The 13,833-nt window shown below is 35.4% G+C and overlaps 1 protein-coding gene across 2 annotated transcripts in view; it reads left to right on the plus strand.

The window, feature by feature from the left end:
• LOC111054638 (protein TMEPAI) overlaps positions 1 to 13,833 on the plus strand; it is a 154,370-nt gene that overhangs the window by 105,165 nt on the left and 35,372 nt on the right. The gene's annotated exons all lie outside the window — the stretch shown is intronic.

Consider the following 13,833-nt stretch of genomic DNA (forward strand, 5'->3'; position numbering starts at 1 on the left):
TAGAAGCATTAATGTCAGGTGATAACAAATTATAAGCTCTGAGATACTATCAAGTTTTCAGTAGAAACATTTTCAATTTGTTTCTTCAAAATGTTATTGCTCAAGAGATTCTCTTGTCGCTTTTTATTGACTTTTCCGTTTCAATTCATTTCATTTTGCTCTGCTGACTTCAAACACCTAGAACGAGAGACACTGATAAGAGGTGTGTATTTTTTCACCTTGTTTTGTTTAGAAAATATGTTAAGAGATATTCAAAAAACCACTCAGTACCATTAGATGGATCTGTAGCTGAATCTGAAATGGAAATACATCTCTAATCCCTGAACATCAATATACATCAGAGAACATAATTTCAATGAACATCATGTGTTCTGAAAAGTAGGTACTCGAAAACTTATATATTCCATGATAATTCGGTGACTGTGTCACCTTTTTCAACTGGTGAGCTGAAGTGATCATGGTTGTTATTTATATGAATATAAACATGACAGTATTGATTCGACCATCAACCGGCGTCAATAATCGTGTACCATTGGCAGATTTATTTAGCAATTTTCGTGTTTTTTTCTACAAATCCCTTTTGCTTTTCCTTCATAATAATTTTCAAGAGGCTTGTCTACCAATAATAACGTTTCATGAAAGAAAGTGTCAGACTTATGGAGAAATTCACCAGATGTTTTAATTTTATCAGGAACCAAACAAAGTTCATTGCATATATTTTGAAGCTTTAACGTCTTATTAAGAGGCTATTATCTATAGAAATGACGTTAATCTGTATATCAAGTTCGAATGTTTCTATCAGACTATCAATATTATTAATATCGGTATTGTTTCTTAATCTTCACATTCTGATTCTGGTGATACTCTTGACTGATATGGTGATCTTAAATCATCAGTTCTTGAAAATATTGATGGGAATTTCCATCCAGATGACAAATTCCCTCAATATTTAGAGCATGTTTATATTCTGTGGCATACTCTTAGATCTTATTGGAAGAAAATATTTTACTGAAATTCTTGCCTCTCACCATAAATCTAACATACAAACATTCTGATTTGAAAAAGAGTCTTACCTTATAGAGTGTGAAATGACTGCTGGTTCGTAATTCACTTCGGTTCATCATCCCTACTATTATGTTTATTACGATTTATTTTCATATATAATTAATGGTAATTGCAATTTATTTATGATGTTTATCTATTGCCCTTATCACTTTTCGATCTTCATCTATCCCGTTAAACATGTTCTCAGTGCAGTACTAATATCTGAGAGTACATTGGGTCCTTCAGTGAGTTCAAGGACCATTCGAAAATTTTAATAACTGAGTTCGTATAACGTTAATGTCGTTCGATTATAATGGCATGCAATGGCAAAAGGCGGTTATAAATTACAGTATTTATAATTATAGATTATGTCGTCTCCCTTATTATTGCGGTTTTTTTCGCAATCAAACAATTATTCACTTCACGATCTTTACTACAATTGAACAATCAAAATGATACCGAAAATCTCGCATGTTTCTTCAATTGGTCTGTCCCTTTTCTTTAAAGGTTTTTGTTCCCTACTTCCTCTCCCCCTACTCTTCTTTTTTGTACTTCCCATTGCCAAGTACGAGTACTTCTTCCTCTTCTTTCCCTTTCTTCTATCTTCGTATTTTCCTTCTATCTATAATTTCTAGCTTCTTCCAACAATTCTTCAATTAGTTCGACCATGACAACGATCTATAGTGCGTTCACACGATTTTCTTTCAATTGAAGGTTCTGGAATCATTCCGTTTGAGGATACAGAAAAAGAACGAGTTATCGTTGTGTCTCCTCTCAATTGGCGGTTAGTTTTATTGGGATTTGTCTCGAGCATGCTGGGAGGTATTAGTTTAATTGCAACAAATTACTTGAAAATTGGCTGGGTCAATCTTCTCATTGAGTTTGATTATTTGGAGTGAGTCTCTTTTCTTAAAAAATGAGTGAGAATGGTATGAGGAGTATAATATGATTTCAATCGATGAAATCGAACTAATAAACTAAGTTCATTCATTTATATAGGCAGTTGAACAAACTCATCATCCTCTTTTATTCATCTCATCGACTTCAAGTTACAATGAGATACGATTATTGTATCAGTTTCTGAGTTCTGAGTGTCATTTGTGTCCTTATATTTCCCCAAGGAGCTCAAAATCTATGACCTTGGATCGGGGCATACTATGAAGTAGACCAGTTTCTCAGGAAAGTGTAAAATGATCTTTTATGAACTTTCGAATCATTTATAAGGGTGATAAATGATTATTATTCCACAATATTCAAAATGGTTGTTGTGGTAATCCATACTTAGTGAATCCCAAAATTGTGGTAGCTCATAACATCGAGAATGAACATCATTTTCGAAAAGCTTCAGTGACTGAATCTTTATTCACAAGATCAGTAATAATTCGAATATTGATCCATGCTTTTCCTCTACTTATAATGGAAACCTCACTTTCTTATTCTAAATCTCGTTTATTCGAATTATGTATCGTAAAATAAACATATATTAGAATCGAACTGTTATTCCACAAATCACAAGTACAAATCACTGGTAATGTACAGTATTCAAACCTACTGTTTAAAATATTATCCTACAAGACTAACTCTTTGATTCCAAACAAGTTTGGTAACACCCAACCAATTGCGACAGAAATATTGTTCTCTTACGGCCTTTCACATCTCCATTGCGTCTGGAAACGCTCCTCATAAATATTCGGGTATATTTTCAAGGGCAATATATCTCTGACTGTTTATTTTAGTGCCTTTCTTGAACATTGGGAAAAACTTTGACTGAAACAGACGTTCATCAAACGTTTAGCGGGCAAAGTGAAAGAGCAGGAATTTGTGTGTGTGTGTGTGTGTGTGTGTGTGTGTATGCATTGTTGTTTTAATTGATTTACAACTTGTTAGGGGCGGGAAATGAGGAGGAGGAGGAGGAGAAGAAGAAGGAGAGAGCTTCTGAAGGAGGATTGTATAGTGAGATTTGCTTTGTCAGCATTCCTTGTGAATAACACGGGTGCCTGCCGCTCGTGCGATGCTGTCAGTTGAAAGTGAATCTCATATTCCGGGGAGGCCGTCTCGGAAAACTGAGAAGACCTCGAGGAGCTCAGAGGAGAGCAGACTGTCGTTTCATGTAACCAATTAGAGCGCCACGATTTATGGAATGCACGCGTCACCTATACACACTGTTTCTCTCTTTCCGCCCTGCAGTCTCTCCAATCGGGCCTTCTCTTTTCTGCTTCCAAAGAGTTGGAAGCGCATAACTTACGCTACTGCGCCCTCTCTATGAAGGCTCACATTTGAATCCATTGTTAGAGGCGGGACAGTGTGTGTGTGTGTTTGTGTGTGACCTTACTGCTTGCTGCCCCGTATTACAACACAGCGAGCGAGCGAGTGGAGCAGAGCAGACTCCTTTCACGTTGTTAGTTGTTGGTCTGAGCGATTTATCGCCTGAACGCTTCACTGGCGGAGAGCGCACAGCTAAATTTGGACGTCGCACGTGGTGAGAGCGAAAGGGAGTGCACGATGAAAGTGAAGTGGGACACAAAGGAGAAGAAGTGAGTGGAGATGAGAGTGGAGTGGAAGAAGGATAAAAAGTGGATGATAGTGAAGTGGAAGAAGAAAAAGAATGATTAGTGAATGATGGAAATCACAGGAATTCGTGAGTGGGGTGGAAAGGAGAATAGAATTATATGTATTCAAGCACTGAGAAGAGAAACATGGCGAGCAGGTTGGACAGAATTGGAATAACAAAGAGATGATCAATGAGATGAGAAAGAATTGACTGAGAAGTAACATTTTCACAAGTTAACCCGGATTGAAACAATAATATGTTAGAATATCATCCCAACAAACGTATTTACAAATAAGTTTGATATTTGAAACAACTGAAAACGAATCTGAAAATGAAAACATGTAATATTTGGTTCCTTGATAGGGCCGCTTTCTAAGATTTGAGTCTCATCTTCAGCTTTAGACGGTTTCAATAATAATCCCGCGAAATCCTGAAATCATAGAGAATAAATTAAAAATTGAATCTGAAAAATAATAGTACCTGAAATTGAATAGAAATAGTGTTATTGAAAGAATACAAATCTTTTTTCGAATATAAATAGATGCAAATCATTTTCTCTGTAAGCAGTAAAACAATATGGGGTTCCATTCCAATAAAAATTGTAGGAAAATTGAATTTAATATAAAAATATCTAAGATCAATATTTTTTTAACTAAAGCATGTAAGTATTGAACTCCTATAAATATCATTGAATAACAATCTAGTGAATGTGGTGTAGTTAAACGTGTTTTGCTCCAGCAAGTGCCTTGATGAAGTTTGTGGTGGTAGGTAATGGTTAGAGGGAGTACATACTGAAAATGCCGAAACCTAGTGTGTTATGGTGCTTGTGGTGGAGGGAGGAGAAGGTTTCAGAAGTGCCTGAGTATCGGTATTTCGAGTGCAAAATTCGTGTCCGATGCCAAAATTAACTAAAAATGCTCATACACGTGTCTGAGCACAGTTGACTGATTTTGCAGCTTGAAGAGGGTTGATGAACGAGTTGAAAGAACGCGAGGCACGCTCACTGGCTGATTCTAAGCCAAAATCTGTCTCTTCCAAAAATATTACGTTGATGTATGAGAACAATTGTAGCGATTGTTTGATTAGAAAGCTTGTAGTTGATGTCCTAGGCTAGTCGAATCAAAAAGTGAGTCATACAATAAATTTATCCACTTATCACTATTCAAAGAATTTACTGCATTTACATTCGGAATTCCTGATACAGTATTATGGTTGATCTCTAATTTATTCATGATTCATGTCTTATTTCATCCTATCCACTGGTGTTTAAGAGTCAATTTGAAAGCTGTGGTGCATCATTCTAATGCTTTGTCCTATATTATTTTTTGTTATGTTTTTCAGGGTCCTTATTAACCAATCCAAGCTCGATTCAATTTTGATTCGTATGTCTAGTAATTTGGTTCTATTCACCAATTAAGATTTGTAAAAATGTGTCAGAATAACTAGGAATAACTAATAATTTACTAGGAATTCTTATATGATTTTTTGTTCAAACTCACAAAGTTAAGTTTTTAGAGTACTCATACTACTTTTGGGTCTTATGTATAAACGATAATTGAGATCGAATTCAGCCAAGTTTTGTTTGGTTGCTTGAAAATTAATCATTAGGCTACTATACTGGTTTTGAATGGCTGCTTGGTAACCAAGCCAAGCTTGACTAAGCTTGACATTGGAATCGTTTATAAGCACAACCCTCCAAAGTCAAAGTCGAAAATTCCCTTATTCCACTAAATTTAATTTTTTTAGAATAGATGGGATACAATACTCAAAATCTCAGGATTGTTTCCTTGAAGTAGCTAACATTAGAATCCCATTGTCGCTTCAATACTTCTCAGCATTTCAATTCAATAATTAATAATTTCAATCAAAAATTTAAGCAATTGATTATTTCAATAAACAGTTATTATTGGTTTTCTAGTGTTCTTTCTTTAGTAATTCCAGCAGTGCGTGTGTGAGCATTGTGATGCTGGAGATAGGACCGTTATGGGCGTATTTTTGAATAGAGCAAAGTTAGGTTGTGCATGATTTTGACAGGTTCAGATTGATTACTATGGCTAGTGAGGGTGGCATCTGAAAATCATAATAGATGGGTAGGAGAGAGGATGGTTGAGTGGGTATTGGGGAGGGGCGGGTGGTCAATGAGGCAGGGGTCATCTCAGGACAAGGCCTTGTGAACCTGTAGATGACCGTTAACAGATTCAAACCGTTCCTCCCACAATGCTGTAGGTACTGGTGGTTATATGTTTATGTAGGTATATGTATATGTCCTGGTAGTGAGAGTGTGTGCATTGTGCTTGGATGTTAAGTAGATTGAGGGTCACCCCGAGTCCTTCTCTTTATTATGCTGTCGATAATGACTGCTCCGCTTAACCTTAAAGACAGCACACTAGGAGTTGGATGAACCACTGAAAACTAAAAATTTCTTAATTTGTAATTGAACTGCCGCTGATGACATTTTGATGGCTGCATGGCAGTGATGGTCTAGGGGAGGATTGATGGCAATGTGGAGTGAAGGAGTGAGAAATCTTCTTGCATAATGATAATACGAGATTAGTTTAAATAAGTCGATAAGAAAGTAGGAAAGTGAATAAATAGAATAGGGATTTGATGTCGAACTGTAATAAATTATTTCTAATGTATATTTCTTAATACATAATACATTATTAATTAAAACGCCCCTTTATTTGTTATCCTCCATATCCACATTAGGAAACTAAATAATTGTTGTCAGTTTTAAGGCAGTTTTGAAATCTCTTTTTATGCTCAAAACAGTTGATTAAAAAAAATCAACTGAAACTAGAATGCTGATGGTGGCTTATTTATCCATTGATTTTATCTACGTAACCTAAGAAATTGAACTATATTTTTATTACAGCCATCTGCTTTGATAGCTGAATACTATTGTGCTGGCTTGATCAACAAGATGTTGCTATAGAACCTCTAAAGAACTTTGACGATTTTAAGGTCCAGCTCCAGAAAGGGGTTTCAACCCCTTCAGCTCACGCCTATTCACTGTGCATGGTCAGTTATAGTCTGGTCTTCTCATTATAGGGGTGGCTAGTATTTGAAAACTATGAGTTTTATTGGGGTAGGAGAAAGCTGTTGAGCTTTCAGCCTAAATACACCCCCTCCTTTCAGATTGTGTAGCTCGAGCTCACTCTTATTCTATTCTGTCCTTTTCCCTTTCTTCACGCCTTCTCTATCTTGGTGCCTTGTCATTTGGGTAGAGGTCTTCATGAAGAGTAGCATCGTAGCTCGTACTCCAAGAGCTTTCTGGGTGAGTCGATTTATTTTATTGTTGTATACAATTCAAATTGTTATCACAAGATGTGTTTCTCCTTTTACCTAAATTACCTAAAAATATAACAAACTATTCCAATAAAAATGTTATGACGTTTTTGGGAATTTATTAATTTTTGGTAGAGGTAAAGATTAAAAATGGTTTCATAAAATTTACTTCTTCATTACGAGACATCATAAATAATAGAGAGCACAATTTTCAATCCAAATATTAAATTGAAATAATCAACTATAATATCCTCATCATAATTCTTATTGTCTCAAGTGTGTTGAAAATTTTCCAATTTCTGAACTACATAATTCATTCTGAATAATATTTTTTCGCCTTATCAGTTCATGGAAATAACTTCAATTCCTTTTTCAACACTGCTTTCAACTCTTATATTCCAAAATTCCTTAAATCCATTGGAGTCTAATCAACAATAATTTTCATGATGTAACTCGAGTAATTTCCGATTATTGATGACTCATCAGTGAACTCGTGTGAGCTAGTTTTTCCGGTCATAAACCAGCAGTCTGTAAAACAGACATGAGATAAAAATTCGGAGGTCGCGTCGCATGATCCTACTACATTTTTTCTCTGTCTAGACGTCCACTCACTTTTATCTGCCACCTAATTAAGTGAATCTAATCGCTCACTCGGCTGTATCACAGCCAAAATTATATGGAAAAAACATCAATAGTTCATAAACTGTTTGCTTTTTCGGAGCAACCAAGTGTCGGTAGAACTGATTCTCCAATAAATCGAACAATAGCGAGGTCATCCCAATCGCTTTGACGTTAGTAATTGTCCGATTTAAAAAAAATCAATGATGTAACACACTCGAATGCGTAGGTTTCCATATCCGTTTTATTTCTATTATTGAAGTGGCTAGTAGTTATTTTCGGTTGATTGTTGTTATTTGCGTTGAATGGGGAATTATTATTCCCGTAGTTATTTGGATCGTGGAAAATTTCGACTATTGTGATGAAAACAATAAATGAATTGTCATCTTCCAAATTTTACGATCCAATCGTATCACTTCTGAAACCTTTTATTGACCTACCATTGCAGACCTACTTATTGAGGAATTTATGTGAAATGAAGGCTTTCTCACTATAGTCATGAAGCACTTGACCAGAAAGGCTCATGTGAGTTCAATTTGAAATTTAATAATATGCAACTAAATCACAGCTTCAAGCATTAAAATCTTGACACTATTGGAGAATACTCATATAATATATTGTAACACAACTGTGAAATCAATCCAAACACTAAAAAATAGTATTTTCCTCCATCTGTCATGTATCCATTGCTATATACAAAATTTACTATATTATTTGGAGAAGATTGAAATCCCCAGCTACAATTTTACGTAACTGATCTTTATCTACACTTTTATGTGCAGTGATCATCATACGCTATCTGAACTTATCGTTCAATAGCAACAGATACAACACAAAATTATTGATTGTAATTGGATAATCTCCCGAAAATGTGTATAGCGTGGAAAGGGTAGACCCAGTCTATCAACATTTATCTCAGTTTTTCGAATTGCCTCACAGTTTCAGTAGAAGGTCCTTCACCTCCAACTATCTACAAAATTATAGCTCCAGGTTGACTCTTTGTCCTCTTTAAAAACTGTCATTACAATTTATAGTCTGTTTTACTTCGTCCAAGACTACATTATAGAACTAGTGTACGTTACTGATAGTGGTACTGTTATTCTTATGATATTTACTCATAATATGATTCACATCTACGAAATATTAATGGTGTGTATCACTGACTAACTCTATTTGACATAATTTCAGCGTAAACAATGAATTAGCTAGCAGCAACTTTGCAGTACAGTTGCCATACAAGCTGCAAGTAGTATAAATGGTATGCTATTACCATTTATACTACTAGGCAATAGAATAATTTGTAGATGTGGTCAGTGATTAATACAGTCCATAATGGAAGGTTGGTTTCGAAGGCACTATCAATAGTGCAGTCTAGGTTTACACAGTCTAGACTAGACACACCATCAGCGTCGTGTCTGAAGGCGCGGACTGACTTTGAAGTAGTGAGAGTGAAGAGTGTCTAGAGTGAGTGAGAGGATGTGATGGAGTGGTTGATGGTGCGACAGAGAACAGCCATAGTAAAAAGCTAGTCTCTTTCTCTCTCGCGGCTTTATCAGTTGCAGACGGTCCCCCTTGGCTTTACCCCCACTCCACCCGCCGCTTGGCAATTGAACGCCATATCTGTTGAACTCTGTACGTCTGGCTTGGCGTCTAGCTGCAAGCAAGCCGCTTGTCAGTTGTTTGATAGACTTGGCTGCGGTCCTCACTTCGCAGTTTGTTTATTCAATTTGAACGCTTCTAGACGAGCGTATGTGTCCATCGAATAGCTAGTGCGAGTTCGTGAAAATTGGGAAACTGTTCTCGAATTAACTTGTAGCGTTTCGAAATTAGATTGTATTTCAGAACTTTTGTTTTTAGAAATTAATTGCCTTTTTTACTTTGGTGTTTGCAATCAAACTTTGTTTTTCAACTTAGTATTTCAACTTTTATATTGATAGGTTTTCGTCGATAACTTTTCGAGTTTTTTTGTCAATTTTTCATAGTCATTCATGGTTTTCCGTTATACAAAAATTCTACTTGTTTGTGATTCGGTTCAAAATAAGTACTGCACTGGTGTTTAATAACAATCATCTATCGACTTGTGTCTAAAAAAAGAGAATAACCTTTCTCCATTCCAGGAAGGACTAAACATCTTATCATCCTTGAACAATTTCGTTACTGTTGATTAGTGAGCTATGTGGTTTTCGACTAATTTTGATGTTTATATTTGATCAGACATATACGTCGAATTTCCTCGAGTTTCCTAGGCTCAACTGTGACTTCAACAAGTGTTTCCATGATGAAGATGCCTTTGGAAAATCTACACAGAAAACTCTACAAGGTTCGGTTGTTTAAATTTCTTATTCCATTATCACTTTTTTATCTTTAAGAAATTCAGTGATTATTGTTGTATATTTTTTATCTTATCCAAATCCAGTTTCTTTATGTCTCTTCTTAATAATGTATTTTAACATTTTTATAATCTGGCTCCAATTTTTAACTAATACGAAAATATATATTCATTTCACTCATCAATTATTTCAAATATCCGATTATGGAATTAATTATTATTTTCCGTGATAGAATTCAAATCAAAATAGTGCCTCAAATCGTTAAAACAACTTGAGAACTGTACAAGTCATTCAATTTTCAGTTAGAATGGCGCTGTTGATAATATTTGTCAGTCTTATCAGCTTTGAAAAACGTTTTTGAATCAGTTTCATTGGCTCTTGATGAATACTCTAGTTCTTATGCTGTTTTCAATGAGATTGAAAGTCTATTTAATAACTGTCACATGAAATTTAAGTACAATACGTCGAATACGAATACGTCCTTTAAAAATTTGTTATTACAGTATTCTTGAAACTGACATTCAAATGCAAACAAAAGAAGGAAAAAATTATACTCCTATTTAATGAAATTGTTGCATTTCATTTGAAATTCTTGATTCCATTGGTAAACAAATCAACCACTATTGACTTTCTATATCAGATGTAAGATTGTGCATGAATATAACACCTATTGACAATATAATTTTTTTCCCGCATTCATAAGCGTTCATTCAAATAAATCTTGAACTTTAAATGGTCAAATCAAATGAACTTTAAATGGTCAATCCTATAATTTAGGCAGATAAATATAATAAGTTATTGGAAACATTTTGAGGTCTAGTTAATGCTTCATTTATGATTATGGATATTATTTACCAGACTAATTCACTCTCACTTATGTTTTGATAATAATACTTTGCATTTTTCAAGATAACTGACAATAAATTTTGACTGATCATGATATAAACTTATGGCAGGATGTGATGCAACTGTCTAGCCGAAACAGGTGTTATGTCTAGAGAGATTAAAAGAGATCAAGTTGTGAATTGATTACTTATTATTAATAGACTCTTGACAAATGAGCTCAGATCAAAACAACAATAGAAACAGAAGCATGCGATTGAATAGGGTTGTAAGAACTGGGGGCCTTGCGTTGTATAGGTATGAAAATGTTTGGATCCACTTTGGTTCCTTTCAATAATTATCAAATTGCACCTGGATCAATATAACTATATCAATCATTCATTTGAGGTATGATTAATTATGTCTGATATTGCATTCTAGGCGTGGATAAAATCGTCAATTTAGATAGAATCTCTATTATAATCAGGCACAAGCTTATAAAATATTTTTTTTATATTTGTATTGAATATCAGTATGTAGCCTACTCTTCTCTTTCCTCCACTACCTTAAACTTTATTCATTTCTTTTCTCCTATATATTTCTAACTTTCCTTCCATCGTCTTCCTAATCTTACTCAACTTCCCCGCCTCTAATTCTCTCCTCCTCTTCCTTCCCCCCTCAGCCTCACCGAACCCTCTTGCTTCGTACACCCTACTCCTTTCTGATCCATAGTCTAGACCTCTAGACAGTGTGCATTTCGTTCCATACAAGGGCTACCTGGCATTCCCCTCCGTCATGAAAAGTGCATTGTGTTGTAATGCACCGGCCGATTGCATCCTCGTTGCACCTGTTGCATGTTTGATGCACCACAAATGCATTGTGTCGGGGCCACTTTGCATTATGCAACACAATGGTGCAGGCCAGAAGCTAGAGCCATGTGTGCATTACCATTAAGGAGTATGACCACTGATGGTAGGTGGGGGGAGGGGGTCAGTATCCTCTGTAGTTGACCCCGGACATTCAACATGTCGTGACTACCATTCATGAGATGCGGTCGCGGGGAAGGGGTTGGTTAATGTCACCCTAAGGTCAGTAATGGGGGAGAAGAGTTCCTCCTACCCTCTGGTCATTGTGAGGACAACTCCTAGTGAAAGTATATTGTAGGGTTCGGTTGTTATTATAAGAAAGATGTGACAAATTACAAATTATAAAATTTTGATCCCTTCTACTTCTTGTTTGTTGATTGTATTTTGTCATTATTTCTGTTCCGATAAGTCACTTCTTTCCAAGTACCTGTAATACTAATGGTAATCCCTTCGGCTAGGCTTGAAGTGAGAGATAGTAATCTGTGAAAGTTGCCTTTAGAATTAGGTTGTTTTTAAGTCATGCAGTGAGCTGCTTTTGCTTAGCTTCCTTACTTTTTTGCTACAAAATGAAACTATGCATTTTCAAGGGATCTGTTTTAGAATTTTGTTGTGTCTCAGGATAGAGGTGTACTCAAGAAAATGTTCATACTTCGTTCACCTCTAATCAAATGCAAAAAAGTTTTCAAGTCAATCTAATTTCAGTCGAAAGTAATCGAAAGTCAAAAACGTTATCATATCTATTGAACCAATCCGGTTGGCTGTCCAGTCAATTGGAATTGCATTATTATATTGGTAAACAAGAATAAATTCAACTTCAGCAAATAATTGTTGAAAACTGGTAAATATTGCTCTGAAAACTTAATTTCCACGAAAATAATTGTCAAGTCGAAGTTTTTCCTATAGCATCGAATGACTAAGCAAGGTGCATAACCTCTATTTGGTGCAAGTTGGTGCAATACGATCTTGTTCTGGAGTAGTCTACAGTTTGCATTCCCATGCAATCGATAGGAAATGCATTACAATGGCGTATTGTCTCTGTTTCGAGTTCTAGTCTAGAAGTGCACTTCCGTTCCGTTACAACCGACTCCCCCTGAATATTATTATTGTCCTTACATCAGTTTCAATCACAATTCAATATTCTTTCCAACTGACTTCTCTCTGTTTCTTTATACATCCCCTTCGCGTAGCAATTGCATCGGAAATCGCTCGTATTGTCTACTGCAATATCTATTTTCCAGTACAGTCTGTAATGTTCAGTATAAGCTTTTGTCTAGACTCTAGACGTATTCATCTTGCTTCGATAGTATAGTTAGTATAGAGTAGCTACGAGTAGTTGTTGTAATTTCATCTTTACATACAAGGTTGGAGTGGGGATTGCAAATTAAATTGACTTCATTTTGTTGAAAGAAGTTTACGATTTTATCTGAGATGGAATATGATTGCAGTTTAAGAAAAAAGTACATATTGTTACACACAGGGTTTTTTTCTTATTTACATTATACTAATGTACTTTCATTTGAACAACATTTCGATAAGACGTCGACAGTACTTCAATACCACTTTGAAATCCTGCTATCAATCAGTGTATTTCATCATCAAAATATTGTGATCATGTAAAAAAATCAACAGCTATTGTTAAATTTTCTCAAAAGTGAGGGAAACAAGTGGCTTCAAACCTGTGTTGTATGTTCCTCTCCTGAATTTTGATAAGTAAGATTTATATAAGTGATAATTTGAAATCATTTTCCCTGCCAAACTCAAATTCAAGAAGTTCAGATACTTCATACAACTCATCAAACCTTGTTCTTCCTTTAAATTCGGAATTATTGGAATGATTCCGAGAGCTGATAATTTGCGTTACATAAGTGCTAAAACTTTCCCTGAGAATTTCACGTGTGTGTTTTATAGATTTCATGTTCCATGTCACATCATACAAATACATATACACATGCACACACATATGTATGCAAGCAGCAGTTATCGATGAAAATGCTTCAAAGCTCTGGATTTGACGCGCTATCCAATTTGCGGTGACAGGAAACGAATTGGAAATTTATAACTATTTCGCACAACACCTGTCACTTAACCTTCACATTCGCAACAAACGTCAACTCGGCAACTATTTCTCCCTTAAACAGTAATTGTGTAGCACCATTTTGATCGTTATGTTACACATTGAAGTCTGTGTGCGGGCATTAAGGCTTTAATGATTAGACTTTCGACTTTTGTTCTGCCAAAACTTGTTATATTTACAATAGATTGCACTTCACGAGTCTGAAGTATCAAATATATTGAAAAGTATTTGAACGTAGTA

This window comes from Nilaparvata lugens, chromosome 5 (assembly GCF_014356525.2).
Source record: "Nilaparvata lugens isolate BPH chromosome 5, ASM1435652v1, whole genome shotgun sequence".
NCBI lineage: Eukaryota > Metazoa > Arthropoda > Insecta > Hemiptera > Delphacidae > Nilaparvata > Nilaparvata lugens.